The 17,488-nt window shown below is 53.1% G+C and overlaps 1 non-coding gene across 1 annotated transcript; it reads left to right on the plus strand.

Annotated features, from left to right (window-relative positions):
• Positions 1–17,274: 17,274 nt before the first annotated feature.
• On the plus strand, positions 17,275–17,347 carry TRNAR-CCU (transfer RNA arginine (anticodon CCU)). Its single transcript has one exon. It is a non-coding gene; the product is annotated as a tRNA-Arg (tRNA).
• Positions 17,348–17,488: the final 141 nt, after the last annotated feature.

A 17,488-nucleotide genomic window follows, 5' to 3' on the forward strand; every position in this document is an offset into this window, starting at 1 on the left:
CTTGAGGCTGAGAGGCTCTGTAAGGACTTCAGTGGAGAGCAGTCTGCACCCAATTTGGAGCTTCAAGAATCAGCAGTGACAGCTTAAAACCATGGGGGTGGGGGGAACAAGATGTCCCATGGAAAGTGTAGAAGGAGTCCAGAATCCCAGGGATAGGGCTCCATCGGGGAGGACCATGCCTGGCCCATTTTTGGCGCTCAATTACTGCTTGAAGAATGAATGGATGTAGGAAGTGGCCCACAGAGGAAGAGGAGCCTGTGAAAATAGCTGAGAAGGGAAGACCAGAGGGGTAGGACACAGAGAATGAAAGCAGCGTAGAGCAGAGTGGAGGAGAGTGTCAAGCAGGAGGGAGGGGTTGAGGGGTGAGATGAAACTGGAAGACCACCCCTGGATGGGGAGCCACTATGACATCACTGGCAACTTTTGCCAGCAGTGTCAGTGGAGTTGGGGGTGGTGGAGTTGGAACGCAATGATTGGGAAGTAAGAAAAGATGGGGTGCCTACACCCTTCTTTCAAGGAACACAGCTGTGAAGCGAAGAGCAGAAGGAAAGAAATAAGCTTGTGTGTGGCCTACAAGAAGGTGTCAGGAGAGATAAAGGGCTTGAAAATGGAACCTGGAAATAAGGGATAAGGGATAGAGTAGGAGGTGCTCAGTGTGCGACAGTCAGGGTGGCAGACTGGTCCCGAGATTAGCTCCAGCTGAGAGAAGACATGCCTTCCTCTGACCCTGGAGAGAGGTTGTGAGGGAGAGAATTTGGTGCAAGAGGTCGAGGGAGTTTACACTTGAAAACCCCTGGAATAGTAGTCTCGGGCGGAGAAGACAGTGTAGTTGATGTAGGCTTTGAATTCCAACCACTTTCTCTCTGACAGAAGCCATGTCATACTGATCTTAACTTCCTTGGAGGGAGAAGCTGTGCCAGTGATAGCAGGAAGCGCACTTCCTGTGACCACTAGTCATGCCAGAGGTCGGTGAGGACCCAGGCAGGTGTGCTACACAGAAAGGAGAGCTGAGACTCCAAAGGACATGATGGCCCCAGCTGACAGATAAACAGGAGCTTCTGTCCTGACCTTCCCACACCACCTGGCCAGCAACTTCACTGTTAGAGCTCCCCCCAGACTCTCCTGTGAGGGACGCTGTTTCCCACCCGATCCTCCCCTCCAAACAGGGTTTGGCTATGCTCCCTCCTCCCTGTGCCTTCCTCTGCCCCCAAGCCCGTGCACCAGGCCTTCCCTGCTGCCCGCTGTGAATTCCCGCAGTGCCCACCCACCTAGTTTGGCATTTTTTAAAATAAATTTATTTATTTTATTTATTTATTTTTGGCTGCGTTGGGTCTTCGTTGCTGCACGCGGGCTTTCTCTAGTTGTGGCGAGCAGGGGCTTCTCTTGTTGCGGAGCACGGGCTCTAGGCACATGGGCTTCAGTATTTGTGGCTTGTAGGCTCTAGAGCGCAGCCTCAGTAGTTGTGGCGCATGTGCTTAGCTGCTTCGTGGCATGTGGGATCTTCCCAGACCAGGGCTTGAACCCGTGTCCCCTGCATTGGCAGGTGGATTCTTAGCCACTGCACCACCAGGGAAGCCCCGTAGTTTGGCATTCACTGCGTGCCCTCTTGCAGTTAAAAACCTCTAGTATGTCTTATTCTCCCTCCAGTGGAGGAAGCCCCCGAAGGCTTAACGTGTGCTTGTTTCCTCCACTGTGTCTGGAATCAGGCCTTGAAAATAGCCATTTTCTCACTCAGTAAATGCTTGGGAAGAAAGTGGGAGAGCAGGCCACCATGTAGTGGCTGAGGACACAGGTCAACGAGAGGGATTGCCAGGAAAGAGGTGGAATTTGTAAAAGTAACTATCAACTATCAGAAGTAATTCAAAGGGGATGAAATGGTGAGAGGCAGGGGATGTTGAGTCACTTTGCCAGGAAGACCCAGCCAGTGGGTATAGTTGAAAGAGGAAGAGGAAGCAAGAGGGCCTGGGGAGAAGGAGCTGGTGGCGAGTTAAGACTGAGTGGGAATGGGTTGGTCACTGACAGCCACAGAAGGCTCTAGAGAGATGTGTATCATATGCTCCAGGCAAGAGCTGGAAAAAGCAGCACTAGGTGGACCGGCAGGCCATCCATTGCTGGAGGCCAAGAGTGAGAATGTGACTGACAGATGGAAGAGGACTCAAAACGTGGCAGAGAAAGACCAGTGCTCGGCAGAGGGCATGGGGTGAGGAGGGTGGCGGAACTCACATAGCCCAAGCTTCGCCCCGTGAGTGGGAGAGAAGGAATAAAGAAAAGCTAATGAACACTGCATTTTCTGGTGATCTCCATCCAACCCTATTCAAAGGTGTTGTTCCTGCGGGTACCCCAGTCTCTCTCTCGGAGATCCCCCCTCGGTGGTCTTGAGGGAGAGCGCTGGCATCTTCCTTCTGTGGAAGTTGAAGGGGCCAGCCCCTCCTCCCCTCACCTCACAAGCAGCTGGGGCTGGCTTGTGACACAGGTTTGACCCAGCAGACCCTCCCTGGCAGGATGTTGACAGCCGAGCAGGAGACCTTAGGATGTGGTGGAAAGCGGAGATCATTCCTACCTGGCAGCCTGTTCCTACCAAGTCACTAGCAGTGGGACTGCAGAGCTCCCTGGCCTCCCACTAACCCAAAGCTTGTCCCCCAGCCCCCAGTCAATTCTGGGCGCCATCTCTACCACCACCTCCACCTCCACACACGCACATACACGCTCTCCTTCAATTCCTCTCTGGTTAGCTGGAGTCAGTTTCTGTTGTTTGCAACCAAGAACTCTGACGATGCGAGAGTCCAATCCTGTTAATTAAAGGTTGAGGACGCCGCCCGATTCCTACGCAGATGTGGAAAAATTTGGATGGACTGCAGTTTGGTTCATCTCTTTAGTCTCCTAAGTGCCAGATGCTGTGTGCTGAGTACTGAGGATAGAAAGACAAACACAGCAGGCCCTGCTCTTCATGTAAGCAAGTCAGTGTGTCTTAGTTTGAGTTCACCCGGAAGCAAACCCCGAGACAAAGATTCAAGTGTAAGTAGTTTATCTGGGAAGTGGTCTGGGAAGCACAGATAGGGGGGCAGGGAAATAAGACAAGGAAGGGAAGGAGGCCAACAGAGGGCACATCATCAAAACTACTGCAGAGGGCCACTGAGCTCAGCCTGGCTGGGGCCTGTGGGAGACCATGTAGCACAGGCCTCAAAGTGTCATTTATCTACCAGCTGCCATCTGCCATTGGTTGAGGGCTGCCTCCAGAGGCCCTGGGCCCCCTGACACTTTCACTGCCTGGCCCATGTGCAGTTAGCAGCCTGAGAAGCCCTCGGGCAGAGGCACAGAATGGGGACTGCTGAGGGGCCATGTGTGGGCCACCATATCCAGGGCTGCAGAATGCAGTGGAGAGAAAGTTTTATGGTTCTTTGAGAGAACTAGGACAGGAACAGTGAGAGAGCTGTCTATGAGAGACAGTGAGAGAGCCAGAAGAGAGCTGTCAACTCCTGAAAGAAAGTGTCCTCAGACTTGAGCGAAGTCCTTCACTAAGGCTTTCTAGGTATGATGGATTTTGAATTCGAATCTGCAGATGTGGTAAAGGAAGGTCATATGGGGAGAAAACCTTCTGTGCCAAGGTCCCACGCCAAGAGGAGCCAGCCTAGCTGGAGGCAGACTGCTGGGCAAGAGGAAGGAGATGGGTGAGGGGAGGCCTGAGCCTGGCAGCATCTCCCCAGACCCCCTGCTCCCAGGGGCCACCCACTGCCACCAGCTGCCAGAGATACCCTCTAAACCATTCACTTTTTCTTTTTTTAATTTATTTATTTTTGGCTGCGTTGGGTCTTCGTTGCTGTGCGTGGGCTTTCTCTAGTTGCGGCAAGCGGGGGCTGCTCTTTGTTGCGGTGAGCGGGCTTCTTATTGCGGTGACTTCTCTTGTTGCGGAGCACGGGCTCTAGGCACGCAGGCTTCGGTAGTTGTGGCACGTGGGCTCAATAGTTGTGGCTCGCGGGCTCTAGAGTGCAGGCTCAGTAGTTGTGGCACACGGGCTTAGTTGCTCCACGGCATGTGGGATCTTCCCGGACCAGGGATTGAGCCCGCGTCCCCTGCATTGGCAGGCAGATTCGTAACCACTGCACCACCAGGGAAGTCCCTAAACCATCCACTTTTATTGAGGGCCCAACCCTGTCCCAGCTCTTCACACTGATCTTTAACTCCCCACGAGGAGGTGCAATGATTACCCCACTTCAGAGACTGAGGGAAAAGCACGGGGAGGATAAGGGTCTTACCCAAGGTCATGTGGCTAGGGTTTGAACCCAGGTAGCCTGGTTCCCAGGCCTGTGTTCCCAGCAGGATTATTTAAGCATACAACTGAGCGTGTTCCTGCTCTGTTAACACACAGATGGCTGTGTGTGTTGAATGACAAGTGACATAAAATGCAGTTCTCAGAGGGCAGGTGGCTGCTTGAATGGCTGCAGAAGGATGGCCAGGCATGGGCGGAGTGTAGAGGTATGGTGAGGAGTTTCCTCTGGGTGCGGGGCATGGCTGCAGGCTGGGGGATGAGACATGTCACATGACATGGCTGAGAAACCCAACCTGGGGTCACTGTAGGGCACCAGCAGGCACTAGGTTTGCAAAGGCCGTGGAAGACCCTGCCTGCCCTTTCTCTCAAACAGAACCACAGTCCAGTGGAAGAGATCAAAAAGGCCACAACAAATGGCAGAGGGAGGTGACAGCTACCATGCAGGGTGTGACAGCAGCCTGGAAGTGGAGGAGGACCTAAGAAGTAGGAGGGCAGTGTGATCCGAATCCTCCTTTGTGGGAACAGGCCCTGCTCCCACATCCTCCCCCTCCACACACCCCTCCCTCCTGCCTGCCGGCTCCCGTCCACCCAGCGCCCAGGCTAAAGGCTCCTGCCTGCGGCGGGCCCAGCAGTCACAGCTGCACACCCCTCTGCCCGCTCGTCTCTGCGCAAGGTTCAGCAGGTTGCAGTTAACACATGTGTGCTGCAGTTTTCTGTTGGAAAATGCCCCATGCCCCACCACCCAGAGGTCTACTGTCCTCTTTGATCAATGTTGGGCATGAGGACGTCAAGTTTCGGGCAGCGGGCCGGCAGCAATGTGCTCTCTGGGGCCCAGCCGGGGCCTGGGAGCTCATGGGCTTGTGACAAGTCTGAGGACATCAATCCCTGGGACAGAGCCCTGGGCCTTCGCTGCTTAGCTGTGCCTGGGGTGATGCTGTGGCTCTTTGGGTGCTGGGGTGATGCACCAGATAAAAAGAGCTGAGCCTCACGGGATGCTCTTCTAGAGATACTCTGGACCGCCCAGCTCAAGCTTGCTTTCATCTCAAGGTTCTCCAGGGTAGGCATGAGGCAAGGTTGTTAAATTGAAGTTCTGCTTCCTTCTGAGAGAGAGAGCGAGAGAGTGAGAGCCCAGCCAGGGGCCTAGGTGCCTTTAACTTCTTCAGCGATTGTGCCACGGATGGGCCCTGGGTTTGCAGGGGCTGCAGCTGAGGGGCAGGTAGCAGAGGGTGGCCCGGCTGTGAGAAGGCTGCTCCACGCCCACGGACACACTGCCTCCAGTCCCCCTTGGATTCCAGCAGCCTCCCCCTGCAGTTGGGGGACTGGGGCGGAAGCTGTCCTCTCCGGGAGGAGAGGAAGGAGGTGGGGCAAGGAAGGCAGCCTTGTCTGCAAGGCTTCGGCAGCTTCTGTGACTGGAGCAGAAGCCTCTTCTAAAAACTGGGGTACATGGCTGTGTGGGCAGGGTCCCTCCAAAGGGGAGATTTGGCCTGGGTCTTGTCCACAGCTCTGGGTGACCTTGATGTCCTAGGTGTCAGGTGTGCACTTGGCGGGGACTGGACAGAGAAGCTTTGGGGGAAGGGAGCTGGGGTGGGGGAACAAACTGGGCCTTTGCCCTTAGGTGAAGGGTCTCTGTCCTGGCCTGACTAGCTGTCAACCTGAACGCATGCTTGAGCATCCTCTATCTAGGTGGGTCTGCAGGCCCATCCCGCCTGTGGTTCTCACTTTGCCCTGCTCCACCCTCAGCTCAGCTGCAGAAATTCTCCAGGGTTCCCCCCACCCCGCCTGGCTTAGGCTGACATTCTTCTCTCACCTCCACCATGACCCCCATTCCAGGGCCCAGCCTCAAGCACAGGTGGCCTCAGACCCCTGCCCTGTGAGGCTGGACTGGATAGAATTTTGGCCAGAGGCATAAGGAGGCTCTGGCCAGGTGGGTTCAGGGGACCAGGGCCTCTTCTGGCCAGTGGACAGCTGTGCCTTGTGCCCCGGCAGGTGCCCTGGCCTCCCTGACAGGAGCCCTGCAACTTCTGCCCTGCCCTGGCAGGCTTTTAATACCTGCCTAATCCTTTCTGCTGATGACGCTGGCTGTGGGGTGGGAAGAGGGGTCAGTGAACTGAGAGAGGCCCTGGGAGCAGCTCTGCCCGAAGCCCAGAGACCCTGGGAGTGGTGGGCCAGTGTTCTGGGCCCTCAAGACCAGGGTCACTCAGGCAGGTTGTCAGCCCAGGGGCAGGGCCGTGCCCTGGGGCTCCGAGCTGGTGAGGACAAAGTACTTAGATGTGATTTGAAACTGTTTGGATAATTGACTGTTGGTAAGTGACTCCCCCGACTCCTGGGCTAAGGGAACTTGGCCTTGGCAGGGCGGACAGGACAGACACAGTGAGGGTGAAAACGTGTGAGCAAACCCATCAGGGGCTGTTAACATCTCCACTGTCAGCCGCCAGCTTCTGTTTGTTTAAGCTTCAGGAGGTCTTGCCGCTTCATTTGGGTCTCTGCTCCAGGTGAGAACTTGAATTTCACAGGTAGGTGTGAATTGCACCCATCTTATCTGTCTTGCCTGGAAGTAGAGCACTTCAGGCCTTAGGCAGTCCACATTCATTTAATGAACACTGTCTGCACCGAGGGAGCCCCCGAGGGGGTGTCACTAAGTCTCTGGGACCTGCCCTCAGCCATTTTGCCATCGAGGTTGGTGAGGCTGTTGCTCAGGCCCTGATAATTAGGGTCTTTAGAGGCTCTCAGCGGAAAGAACCTGGGGCCCCACCCTGGCATAGTTAACAGGACAGCCATCCAACTCCGAAGATTTCTCCGGGTGACTATTTTGACTAATTTTTAAATAATCTTTTTAGTTTAGAAGTTGTAGATTTACATGGAATTCCCTGGTGGTCCAGCTGTAAGGACTTGGTGCTTTCAGTGCTGGGGCCCGGGTTCAATCCCGGCTCGGGGAACTAAGATCCCGCAAGCCGCTCAGAGCGGTCAAAACAAAAAAAAACCTCCCTAGAAGTTTTAGATACACAGAAAAAGTGAGGAGAGAGTACAGAGGAATTCATATACCCCTGCACCCAGTTTTCCCCCATTAGCACCTTATATTTGCCTGGACAATAAGGTACAAGTAAGGAAGCAACATTGATACATTAGTATCAGCAGATTTCCTTAGTTTTTACCTAATGTCCTTTTCTGTCCCAGGGTCCCATCCAGGACACCACTCATTTGGTTTTCTTCCCTTCCTCCCTCCCTCCCTCCCTCCCTCCCTCCCTCCCTCCCTCCCTCCCTTCCTTCCTTCCTTCCTTCCTTCCTTTCTTTCCTCACCATGTGGCTTGTGGGATCTTAGTTCCCTGACCAGGGATTGAACCTGGGCCCTCAGCAGTGAAAGTGCCGACTCCTAACCACTGGACTGCCAGGGAACTGCCAGTTTTCATATCTTCTTAGGCTCCTCTGTGCTACCGTTTCTCAAACTTTCCTCATTTTTGATGACCTTGACAGTTTTGAGGAGGACCTGTCAGGTAGCTTATGGAATATCTGTCAATGGCGGGTTTTCTCATGATTAAGTAGGGGTAACGGGTTTTGGGTAGGAAGATCACAGAGGTAAAGTGCTTTGATTAATTTTTGGTATAAAAATACAGTTATTTCCAAAATTGTAACTTTTCTCTCCCTCCATCCCTTCCTTCCCTGTTTCCTTCCTTCCGTCTGTCTTTTTCTTCTGTGGTGCACCTGCTTTGCCAGTCCCGAGAGCTTCCTCTGTCTCTCTACTGGGTAGTGAGCACTGGGCCTGGCATCAGAGCTAAGAAGTCGAGGGGCGGGGCGCTCAGTGGGATCGGAGAGCCTCAGGGAGGCTGCTGGGGGCGGGAAGGTGGTCTGCATGGTGCAGATCTGCTGCTTGAGATCATGGACTTCCTGGGGGTTTGAATCCCAGGAAGCCTTGCACTTCCTGCTTCTCTCTTAAGAGCACCCTTAGGTACTTGCTAGGGTTGTTGGGAGCACTAGGGAGATGGTAGATTATGGCCCCATCAAAGGGGGTGCTTGAGGTGAGCCTTAAACAGTCCTGCATGACTGGAGTGATGGGAGGTGAGGGGCAGCACCCCCTTGCCCTCAAAGACCCTTCAGTAGTTGCTATAAGCTGTACAGCAAAACTGTCCTCCAGGCTGACCCTTGGGCTGCAGGCCATCACTAATGACAGAATGGCCTCCCTAGAACGCCCACTGGGCTCTCATCTGCTGGGCGCTCACTAGGCCGGGAGTTATGTTAAGTCGTCCCATACACAGGTTGGACCTCTTCCAACCTGTGAGCATGGTACATCACAGATAAATGGTATTATCATTACCCCCTTATAGAAGAGGAAGCCCAGGCACCACTCACTGAGTTAGCCACTGTATACTGATCTTGATCTGACAATAAATCAATGTATCTGAAACCAAGAGTGTCATAGAAGAATCCAGAACGAGTTTTTCCTTCTCAAAAACCTTTCTCCTCTAGTTTACTGATTCCTGGGTGCCCTTTAACAGTTCTGAATAAAAGCCTCACTAGCACTTTGATGGAACAGAGTTTCAATTTGAGGACAGTCACTCCAGTCCTGCAGGAAGACCTGTGTCCTGCCAGCACCCTGTGACCTTGGGCGGGGCTGCTAACCCCTGCTTCCTTATTAGTGCACTGTGATGTGTGCATGGGTATGTGGGGAGTAATCCAGTGCCCTTGATTGATTAAGAGATACTGCAGGGCTACTATTGAAATAGCATTTGTTGTCAAGTAAGCTTTCTTAGTTGCAGAAAAACTAGAAACAATGCAAATAAATTTACAACAGGCATAATAAATAAAGTTTTAAAACTTTAGAATATTCACTAGATGAAATAATATGTGGCCACTAAGAATGATAGTCACTTAAATACACCGTGGTATCCTGGATTGGATCTTGGAACAGAAAGAGGACATTAGTGAAAAAACTGGTAAAACCTGAATAAAGTCTGGAGTTTAATTAATAGTGTTAAAGTTAATTTCTTAGTTTTGATAAATGAATGTTAACATTAGGGGAAGCCAGGTGAAAGGTATATGGGGACTCTATGTACTATTTTTGTAATTCTTGTTTAAATCTAAAATTATTCAAAAAAATTGAATGACATTCACAAGTTGTTTGGAATATAGGAATAGTTTAGGCTAAAACATTCAATGAAAAAGACAGAATTCAAAATTGTGTGACAGTGTGATTACAGCTATGCAAAATTATTTTTCATAGAAAAATAGAGGAAAAGAAAATATGCAATTATCGGGACTTCCCTCGTGGTGCAGTGGTTAAGAATCCACCTGTCAATGCAGTGGACATGGTTTCGAGCCCTGGCCCGGGAAGATGCCACATGCCATGGAGCAACAAAGCCCGTGCGCCACAACTACTGAGACTGCGCTCTAGAGCCTGCGAGCACAACTACTGAGCCCACGTCCCACAGCCACTGAAGCCAGCACACCTAGAGCCCGTGCTCCACAACAAGAGAAGCCACTGCGATGTGAAGCCTGCGCACCACAACGAAGAATAACCCCCCATTGCCGCAACTAGAGAAAACCTGAGTGCAGCAATGAAGACCCAACGCAGCCCTAAATAAATAAATAAATAAATAAATAAATAAATAGTTGGGTGACTATGAAATTGAGAGTTATTCAAATCCTAGGTTTTTTTTGTTGTTTTCCAATTTTTCCTTAATATGGGATCTCAACCACTTAGAGCTTTTCAGAAGCTGGGAACATCAGAAGGGACTGGTTAATTTCAGCAGGAAAGAGCCTTATGGAAAGGCTGTCTGATCACTCTCTGAGTCAGAAAGAGGGCCAGGGAGCAGGTCCCCACCACTCGGATTACAGCCACTGGCTGTTGTCTCTGGGCCCACCACCCCTACCCATTGCCTGCACAATGCAGGCATCCAGCCTGGGTTCAAATTAAACTTGTCATTTGCTAGCTTGAGACCTTGGACAAATTTCTTAATCTTTCTGCCCTTCAGTTTCCTGATCTGTAAAATGAGGCTTCTGCTAACTGTGCCTACGTCGTAGGGCGGTTATAAGGATTGAATGGGTCTGGCATGTAGTAAGCTCCATATACTTGTTAAAGAAAAAGAAATATCACCAGTGTCAGTGGAACAAATTTAAACATCCCTTTTTGTCTCTTGCCCAGATTCAAAGTCCTAAGTGAGGGGGCTAGCAGGTGACTTGACACTGGTAATGTCCTACCTGCCAGAGTCAGGAGAGAGTGAGCGTCCAGTGGGCGGTCCAGCTTCCATAGAAGAAGGGGTGCTGCTTCCCCACAAGGCTCCACAGAAGACCAAGAAACCAGAGAGGGTCCAGGTACTAAGCTGCGAAGCGGGGATTTTATAGTAAGTGCTCAATAAATAATTATTGAATGTATGAACGGGCAACCAAATAAATGCAACAGCTGCAACAAACAGTAGAGCTCATTTGGGAAGAGATGCCAGGAAGCAGGAAAGAGTTGGAGAGCCCAGGGTGTCTCAAGTGGCAGGGCTGGGCCAGAGAGAAGCCCCGAAGGCTGCCACCTCCTGGTGCAGTGGCAGCAGCCCTTTGTCACGTGACTCAGTGCTCAGCTGGTGGCAGCACAGGGAGAACAGGGTCCGCAACTCCGCTAACTTTTCCCAGCACCTTCCCGCCCCCATCACAGGGTCTGGATCTCCTTGTGGACTGGTTCTCCAGCAAGAATGACCCCAGGGTTCTCCAGATGCCCCCCCCCCTTCTTCCCTTCCCTCCTCCTCCTGCCAGCCCCCCAGGTTCTGGCCACAGCTCGCAGGGTGTGCCCCCAGGTGCTGGCTCATAGCACCTTACTTTCTGGCAGCACTCCCTTGGGGTTCCTTGTTTTTAAAACAAAAATTTTTTAATGTATTTATTTGGCTGCACGGGATCTTCGTTGCAGCATGCGGGATCTTTTCAGTTGCGGCATGTGGGATCTAATTCTCTGACCAGGGATCGAATCCGGGCCCCCTGCATTGGGAGCGTGGAGTCTTAACCCCTGCACCACCAGGGAAGTCCCCCCACCTTGGGGTTCCTTGACATTCTGAAGTTTTTTGATCATCTCCTGAACTATGTTACAAATTCTGGGGTGGGATCAGGGGAGAGGAGGGCAGGGACCGAGACCCCTTAGTCCCAAGCTGCCTCCCCAGGTGTAGCACAGAGGAAGTTAGATGAGGCTTGGTTACATGGCCCCGTGGAAAACTCTTTGCCGAGCTGTCTCCTTTGGTCTCACTCTGGACCACGCACTGGACTATGATCCTGTGAGGTGGTGCGCGCAGGATCGGGATTCAAACCCTAGATTCTGACCCTAGAACCATGACAGATGCGGGACAGCATAATTTTCATTCTAGGTCTGCTCAGACTGGCCGAATAGTCAACTCACTTTGGCCACTCTGAGCTTATCTTTTCTTCAGTAAAATGTTGGGTTGGGTGGGGCTCAGTGGGTGGTGGCTGGTGGGAGCGGCGTGTCCCCAGGCAGGAGCGATGAGGTCGCTCTCCACAGCTAGCCAGCCTCCCCGTGCTGGGGAAAGTCTCCTCTCCTTGGGCCCTGCTGCCCTCTGCTGGTCGAGGTCCAGCCGCCTGGCCCGTGCCCAGGGGCGGTCAGGAGCTGGGGTTGGGAGTCCTGTCCTGTCCTGTCCCGTGTCCAAGTGCCTAGCTCTGCCACTCACTGCTTTTGGTCCCACTCTTTGGCTTTCTGAAACTGCTTCCTCAGCTGTAAAGTGTGGGGATGGTGAGGGCTGAATGGGGTAGGATGTGCAGCATGTCACGTACAGCGCGTGGCCAGACAGGACTTTGTGATGCTGCTCTGGTGGGCAGACAGGAGCGGGAGTCCTAGAACAACTCTGTCTCAGATGCCTGGGTGTGAGGGGTGAGCTCGATGTATCTTTCGTTCGTTGACTCCCCCCAGCCCCCTGGAATCCCCAGGTTCCTTCCCGTTTATCTCAATGGCAGGAGCAAGCCGCTTAGTGAACATCGGACACTCCCCTCCCCCACTGGTTGTGTCCACATTGGAACTCCCACACAGGATGGGGGCTGGGAAGGCAAGGACCATATCCTGCTCACTCCTCCACCCCTGTGCTCCGCCCTGGACCGGGCTTGGTGTCCCCTTAGCAATCATGAGCCCTGGAGGAAATTCCAACCTATCCTCCCAGCTCCCCTCAGAGGGTTCAGCCAGCCTTGCAGAAAGCCATCTGCCTCATACTCCATGTCCACTCCCCTCTGAGGCTGCCCATCCTTGTCATCAGGAGGATCTATGTTCCCTCTCAGGCCTGGGATCCAGATTGGGAAGAGGGGACCGACACCCGGGAAACACTTCCATGCTTGCCCCTGCTTTGCAGCCCCTGCAAGAATGTTGCATAGCAAATAACCCTCACTTCATAGTTAATAACTCTAGTTAACACTGACTACGGACTGAATAAGCCCTAGTTGCATTAACTCATTGAATCCAACTCTGGGAGGTAGGTCCTACTCTTACCCTCATTTTACAGATAGGGAAACTGACACAAAGAGGAACCTAGTGACTCCTCCGAAGTCACAGAGCTGGTAAATTGCAGAACCAGGATTTGAAACTAGGAAAATCCCCTGCTTTCCATAAGCTGGCCTACGTGTCAGAAGCCTTTAGCTTGGAGATCAAGCTCTGGGTAGGGCGGGTGGTCAGGTATTCCACGCTGTTTTGGATCTCTCTGCCCCTCTGGTCTCAGGCTCTGCTGGATCCCTAGCTAGTGGCTTCGGGATGACTTCCTGGAAGCTGTGAGTTCTCATCCTCCAAAGGAAGGGTCCCCAAGAGCAAAAAGCAGGAGAGAGCAAACAGGGTGGCCTGAAGTGGGTGATCTGCCAGCCACCCACCCCTTCCCACACCCAGACGCGGGGCCCAGGGTGCTGTCTGGGCAGAGGGGAGAGGAAAGCTTCGTGACTCACAGATAGTGTGCCCCACCCTCCCTGCGCAAGGATGCCAGGGAGTGGCCCGTCCTGGGGAAGATGACTTGGGGTCCCCTCCCCTACCCCTTGCCTTCCTGGCAGACACCCTCAAGGCTGGGCGGAGGCGGTGTGAAGAAATGAAGACACTGGTTTGTGGCTCTTGGCCCCAGCTGGCCTCCGGGCTGCACCTTCCCCAGGCTCCCACTCGTCTGGCCACGCCGCCCTGCCAGGCCGGTTGTGAGGAACTGAAAGCGGCTCCTCAGCTGGGCATCTCCAAGTGCTGCCACTCACCCTGCCCTCCCGTGACACCTGGGACAGCTGTGCGGTGGCCGGGATGGCTGGGGGCCTGAAGCTGGAAACCAGCCACCGAGTGGTTCCCACCTCTCCCAGAGCAGGTGTCTCAGGAAGGGGCTCGCCTTCTCACGCACGCAGGGGTGAGGCCTGCACTCTTCCCTCACTCTCAGTGTCCCCACCCTTCCCACACGCAGTCCACCCTCTCTGCAGCCACCGCTTCCCAGCCCAGAAGTCACCCGGCCTTGACTTGTGGTGGCCTGTTTCTCATGTCTGGGTGTCTGCAGCTGCCCTCCTGGCCACCCTGCCTGGTCTTGTCACCAGATGTGTCATCTTAAGGAATCCAAACTGGCCTTTCCCACAGCACGGGAACAAAGGCCCAGTTCCTTAGCCAAGGGCCCCATGCAAAGACAGTAAACGCTCTGGTGTGCAGGTGGGTTCATGTGTGTGTGGTGATGTAGGAGTGAGGAAGCCAGCAGAGCCACAGGCTTCCTGGACAAGGTGGTGTCTGAGCTGGGCACCGAAGGATCTGGGGGTGGAGGGGGGTTTGAACAAGCAGTGACTGGGAGGAAGGGCAGGCCGAGGTGGGGAAACAGCCAGAGCAGAGACTTGGAGGCTGGTCCAGCTACCCTGGGTGTGGCTGGAGTGGCAGGTGTCCTAGGCGTAAGGTGAGGAAGGTGGGCTTCAGCCAGATGTGAGAGACCTCCCAGGTCTCCACCTGGCGAAGTTAGACCTCCTCTGGACAGGGGGGCTGCAGAAGGCTCAAGGTGACGTGACTGGATCTGTGCTTTGGAAGATTGCTGATGGTGAGGATGAAGGAGGCCAAGAGCCTGGAGGCTGGGAGACCTTTGAGGTGGTCCAGGCAGGCGCGGCTGACAGCCTGAAGTGGGGCATTGCCTCGCGGCACTCGTCCATTTGTTCATCACGTATTTCTTTAGTGCTTCTTCCATGCGAGGCACTGTTTGAGGCACAGGGGATTCCAACAAACACAGTCCGTGCTCTCAAGGAGTTGGCAATTCAATGGGAGACAGGATCACATCAAAAGTTGATGAGCTCTCCGAGAACGTAAAAGAGAGCAGCCAAGGGTGGGGGGCGGGGGGAGGTGTGGCTGGAGAGAAAGTAAAGATGTGAGTTCCTGCCTCAACTGCTCCCCTGCAGGCACTCTCCTCTCCAGCGGCCCCCATCAGAGCAGGCCCCTGCCCACTTCCCCCTCTGTGCAGTGGCCCCAGAAGCCCCCCTTCTCCACCTCTCACACCTGTGGATCCTTCCACCTCCTTGACCCCCATCCTGCTTCCCCGCTGCTCACAGACAGCAGTTGTTCCCAGACCTTGACCTCCCAAACCGTGTCCTGGGTGAAGTACAGCCATGGCCAGAGTTGAACTTCAGTCCTCCTTCTGGCCACGTGACCCTCTTCTTCCGGAAACCTCAGTGCAGTGCTTGAAGGCATTCACCTCATTGGATGAGGCCCACACACATTATACAAAGTAATCTGCTTTACTCAAAGGCTACAAATTTAAAAGTAATCGGGGGCTTCCCTGGTGGCGCAGTGGTTAGGAGTCCGCCTGCCAATGCAGGGGACACATGTTTGATCCCTGGTCCAGAAGGATCCCACATGCTGCGGAGCAACTCGGCCTGTGTGCCACAACTGCTGAGGCCTGCACACCTGGAGCCCCTGCTCTGCAGCGGGAGAGCCACCGCAAGGAGAAGCCCACGTACTGCAAAGAAGAGTAGCTCCCGCTCCCAGCAACTAGAGAAAGCCCACGCACAGCAACGAAGACCCAACGCAGCCATATTTATTTTATTTTAACTAAATAAAAATAAAAGTAATCGGGACTTCCCGGGTGGCGCAGTGGATAAGACTCTGCGCTCCCAATGCAGGGGGCCCAGGTTCAATCCGTGGTCAGGGAACTAGATCCCACATGCATGCTGCAACTAAGAGTTCACATGCCACAACTAAGGAGCCCACATGCCGCAACTAAGGAGCTGGCAAGCTGCAACTAAGACCCGGTGCAGCCAAATAAATAAATATCTTTTTAAAATGGTAATCATATCAAAAAAATACCTTCACAACATCTCAACTGGCAGTTGACCAAACAACTGGGCACTGTAGCCTCATCAAGTTGACATTTAAATTTTTTTTTTTTTTTTTTTGGCTGCGCTGCACGGCTTGTGGGATCTTAGTTCCCTGACCAGCAAACCTGGGGCCAAGGCAGTGAAAGCACCGAGTCCTAACCACTGGACCACCAGGGAATTCCTGGGAAGTCCCAACATTTAAATCTGGCCATCACACCTATTTATTTATCTATCTAATCATCTCATTCTTGATATTCTTAACCCTGCTGAGAGATAAGAGGCAACAAGGCAGAATTTATTCCTCCTGTTTATCAGGTGAGTAGACTGACACTCTCCAGAACCAAGCCCACCACTCCATCACCTTCTAGTTAATACTCTCAGCCCTCCTTGGCCTGAGCCTCTTGTCTCGTCTGCCTGGCAAAACCTCACACAACATTCGACGAGACTCTCAGTGGCACTCATTACCCCCCAGGCTCACCGGGCTGTCTCTCTTTTCAGGGAAGTGCCTTTTCTCTCCTGGTAGCTTCCCAACCACCCCTGCATGCTGGGGTTAGGACCCCTCCTCTGTGGCATTGCAAACAGATCTGGCTTTGAGGGCACAAACTGTGGGTTCCCTGTATAATACCCCTAGTTCTTGTCATGGTGTTTTGGGCACATCAGGGAGCTCCTTGGACACCAGGCTGTTGAAGGCACGGATGATGGAGTCCCTGGTTGTCTCAGGGAAGGAGTCTGAGCCAGCGCTCAGGTCTCCTGACATCTGGTTCAGTACCTTGCCCTCCCGTATAGGATACACTGTCCAGTACAGCTCTACTCCATGCAATCCAGCCCGTGTTTCCTGCACACCTCCTTTATTCCTGGCACTGTGCTAGGCACCTGACAAGCAGTTTGTCACTTTACCCTCACAGCAACACTCTAGGACGGGCATGATTACCTACATTTGCCAGATAGCATGTTGAGGCTCAAAGAGTGTGGCTCTCATAAAGTCACATGGCTCTGGAAAGTGGCAGGACTAGGATTCGAACCCAGATCTGCTACTGACTCGAGAGACGGAACACTCTGCCTCTCTGCAATGCCAAGAGGCCAAGCCACATCCCCAACTAGGGTCTGGGAACAAAGAGATGAGGGAGACAAAGAGCCTGACTTCAAGGGAAGCCCAGGTCTGGTGCAAGAAGTCAGTGTGAAAAGCTTCCTATAGCCAGATAACTATCAAGGGTTCCAGGGACTCACATTTGGGGAAATTAGAGGAGATGTGTGAACTGGGCTTAGCTCACTGGGCTGGGGAGGGCAGGCAGGGGGAGAAGAGGGAAGAACATTCTGGGCATGGGGTGTGCTTGGGGAAGGAGCAACCAGGCTAGAAATCTAGGCCAGGAAAAGTTGTTTCCCACCCCTGAGCAGCTTATATTAAAACACTGGAGTGGAGCCTGTAATCCAGGTGGGGTTTTCTGAGCAGGTCCCTAACATCACTTCCTCTGCCTCAGCTCAGCTCTGTAACCTGAGCCATGAGCCCTCACCTGGAGGAAGTGGTCCCACCCCTGGAGCTGTTTCCTAATGAAACTGAGGGGGTGGGTGTTAGTGGCTGGTTCTGTGTGGGTGGACCTCATCCAATCAGTTGAAGGCCTTAAAAGAAGACTGAGTTTTCCCAAGGAAGAAGGAATTCTGCTTCAAGTCAGTAATACGGAATCCCTGTCTGAATTTCCAGCCTGCTGCCCTGCAGAATTCAGACTCAAGACTACAACATTGGGACTTCCCTGGTGGTCCAGTGGCTAAGACTCTGCGCTCCTAATGCAGGGGGCCCGGGTTCGATCCCTGGTCGGGAAACTGGATCCCGCACGCATGCCGCTACTAAGAAGTCCACATCCTGCAACGAAGATCCCACATGCCGCAACTAAGACCCGGCACAGCCTAAGTAAATAAATATTTTTTTTTAAAAAAGACTGCAACATCGACCTCCAGCCTGCC

The sequence above is a fragment of the Delphinapterus leucas genome, chromosome 7, assembly GCF_059928025.1.
Source record: "Delphinapterus leucas isolate spDelLeu-1000000601 "Yukka" chromosome 7, BTC_Dleu_Yukka2, whole genome shotgun sequence".
Lineage (NCBI taxonomy): Eukaryota > Metazoa > Chordata > Mammalia > Artiodactyla > Monodontidae > Delphinapterus > Delphinapterus leucas.